Source organism: Panicum virgatum, chromosome 4N, assembly GCF_016808335.1.
Source record: "Panicum virgatum strain AP13 chromosome 4N, P.virgatum_v5, whole genome shotgun sequence".
Taxonomy (NCBI): domain Eukaryota; kingdom Viridiplantae; phylum Streptophyta; class Magnoliopsida; order Poales; family Poaceae; genus Panicum; species Panicum virgatum.
Genome location: NC_053148.1, coordinates 23,153,224 through 23,156,549, shown reverse-complemented (window position 1 = coordinate 23,156,549; position 3,326 = coordinate 23,153,224). Strand labels below are relative to the sequence as shown.

At 41.5% G+C, this 3,326-nt stretch overlaps 1 long non-coding RNA gene across 1 annotated transcript; it reads left to right on the top strand.

Moving 5' to 3' along the window:
* Positions 1 to 626: 626 nt before the first annotated feature.
* LOC120669784 lies at positions 627 to 1,947 on the top strand. Its single transcript, XR_005672802.1, has 2 exons — positions 627 to 1,141; positions 1,646 to 1,947. It is a non-coding gene; the product is annotated as an uncharacterized LOC120669784 (long non-coding RNA).
* The last annotated feature ends 1,379 nt before the right edge of the window (positions 1,948 to 3,326 follow it).

Sequence of the window (3,326 nt, the reverse complement as noted above, 5' to 3'; positions counted from 1 at the left end):
CTAATGCTAATAATCTCTCTCTCTCTCTCTCTCTCATGTATAGACATAGGTGTCAACATACTGACATACAACAATACACGACATGCCAAACCATGTACGGAGACAATCAGGTGAGCCTGGTAGCACAGTTTTGTGATTGAGATACTGTTTCTTTCAAACCAAAAAAAAATAGTTTACATCTTTCATACCCATTAATATTATGCAACCAATGCTTGACCAATGTTTACGATACACATAATCCAACACAAAAATGGTTGTCGTTTAGGCTATTGTAAAAGACTTCTAACCATGTTCAGCCCACTTTTTTCAATCTTACCTCCTCATTTTAATCATTAAGTAACTTATTTTCACATAAATATCTCTTTCGTTGATACCACTAAAATGAGTGCTTCCTTCCACGACACTTATTTTTTTTGAACTTCCCTATTAAACACCACCTCTAAAATTTATGTCTTACATGACACTACTACCGTCACTTCTGTTAGGTCCTACCATCCAAAATACAGTTAGACTTGTTAGATTTTTTGTGAACGGATGAAATTACCCTTGGCCAAAGGAAAGAAGGATGGCCAGCCAAACAGGCACTCGATCGAAAAAAAAAAAGCAGGCGTCCGTCTCTTCTCTCAGTCCCTTCTCCCTATCCCCCTATCTCTGTCTTGCAAGGCTGCAACCCTAGACTGGTGGCAACGGCGGAATATGGACGGCGACGGTGCAAATCTAGATCCGGGTGGAGGTCCTGCTGCGGCTAGAGGTGTGGGCGTCGGTGCCCCGGCGGTGGATGTGGCCGGCAGTGTGACCCTCGGCGTCATGGCTGCTGTGGTCAGCGATGGTGGTGCGGCTGGGGGCACGGGCCTCCGCGGTATGGCTATTGCAATCGGGCTAGCGGCTTGACTGCTGCGGCCGGCGACACGAGCCCCATCGGCCTGGCAGGTGCATGCGGGGGCGCGCCTGCCATCCGCCATCTTGGTGCGGCCAGTGGTGGGCCTCCTGCCAGTCGAGTTGTTGCGTTCATGGGGGCATGCCTCTACGGCTCAACCTCAGGGACAACTATTTGTCTGGGCCACGGTGCAACTGCAAGCTTAACCTTGGGCACGCCTACAGAGTCGGCCTCACAGGAGGCGCGGCATGAATGGCCAGAAGGGTAAGTTTACGAACACTATGTTATTCCTAAGTAGAGAAGTTGGAGTAGGTGCCCTGTAGCCATGCTCATGCATTGGACTATTGGTTTATGTAACAGGATGGATCCAAATACATCTTACTTACTACAAATTAGATTGATTGGCAACCTAAAAAAAGACTACAAAGGATATCAAATGTTTCTGGTTTGAGAAGTTTTTTGATTCTGACTTGGCCAATTATATGGATATTGTTGAATCAATTGTGGAGAAGTATCCGCTAAGTTATTTAGAAGTTGCACATATTCAGTACTATGATGATGTTCTGGAAATCTATCTAGAAGTAAAATCTGATCAAGATTTGATGGCTATATTTGAGAATCTATCCAGAAGTAAAATCTGATCAAGATTTGATGGCTATATTTGAGAAGCACTCTAAGTCAAAGGTTGTGCAGATGTTCATTGTAATATGTGATCCCTCTTAACCGTATGAACCAATAACTGAGTGGAATACTAATGTGCAAATGCAGCCTAGGAACAACAAGATGCGGATAGCTATCTTTGCAACCTCGTTGCCGGAGAATGAGCATGTAGGTGTTGATGAGGAGATCATGTACTTAGAGATTGCACTTGTTCGTGTAGTTGTCTGCTATGATAAAGAGAAAGAGAAGGACAATTCATGTAATGATATGGCCTCTAGATCCCGGCCCTGTACACACAATTCATGCATTTGGACCCTTAAACACTGTTTGGGTCTCATTTTTGTTACACACAATGTATACACGTGACGTGCGATGGCATATAGTATTTACATGGATGAAGGGTCAACAAATGCTGCAATGTTTAGTCAAGCCCTAGGCTCTCAAATAAACATTGCTCAAGAGCTTCCACAACTAGCGCAATCATTGTTCTGCCACTTCCCTGTCTCCATAGCTTTCAGGAAACTAAACTTGGTAAGTTCAAGGTCATCCATGGTACAGCGCAAGAAGCTGGACCTCCCACTCGTCACCTTGAGCGAATTCCATCGCCACAATGGTGCTGGATTCATGGTGATGCTAGATGGGAATGGGAATATCATGGACACATTTTCTACAAGTTCCTTGATCTAATAATTTGCATTTGTCTTGAGTTGCATGGATTAAAGTTATTTTTCTTGGATTTGGTTTCGGGGGCATTGGCAACACTGTTACCTCAATTTGGCATGTCGTTGAACAATTTGAAGGTCAAAATAGTCTACATTCAACCAGCCTGACCAGTTCTGGTGCTTTTGGTTATAAATAAGTTATCTCCTGAACCAATTGCTAGTATATCATGTACTACATCATTTGCCAAATACCAATAATTCTAATATGCAAAAGTCTAATGATCCTTATTATGATCAACAGCTTCAAAAATATAAGAGAGATTTGGCTATTATGTTCAAAGAAATTTTCAGCATAGAGCTTAACAAAAGAATTGTGTGTAAAAAATCTTTTCATGTGAGTTTTGGTACTAAACCATATCCCTAAAATTTTAAGGAGCCAGAATTTACTAAATTCACTGGGCATGATAGTAGAACCACATGGGAGCATGTTAGCCAATTTACTTCATAATTAGATAGTCGTGGTAGTCTTGATCATTTAAAATTAGAATGATTCCTCCGTCATTATCTAGTATTTCCTTTTCATGGTTTTTAACATTATCTCCTAATTCTATTCATATATTTTATCATCTAGCGCATAAATTTTTTAAGCATTTTTACAATGGTGATAATGAGTTGAGACTGTCTCATTGGATATCGAAGTTTTAGCATTATCTTCTAATTCTATTCATTCATGGTTTTAGTTGTGACATCAAAGTTAGGAGTTGTATTTTGACACAGAATTTGTATGAGTTTAGACTTCTAATAGGGTAAGATCTCTCCTCCTTATAAATATAAAATCCATGGCTGATTGAGGATATCTAATTGATCAAACATAAGCCAATCTATTCCTTTTTTTATCCTTTCCAAATTGTAGCTCTTCCAACGCATGTACTTATTGTTCTTCTTTCATCTTGATAGCATTTGTGGATGTCCGAGGTGGCCCACCAATGTGGAGGAACCCACAATGCACTTGGCTTGACCAGGTCTCCTGTGCGAGCATTCGTTCGATCTTGATCGGGCTTCCCGGCGGAACCGGCCTGACCGGCTTACCAAACCACTAAGGCCATAACATGTTGTTATCACCACAA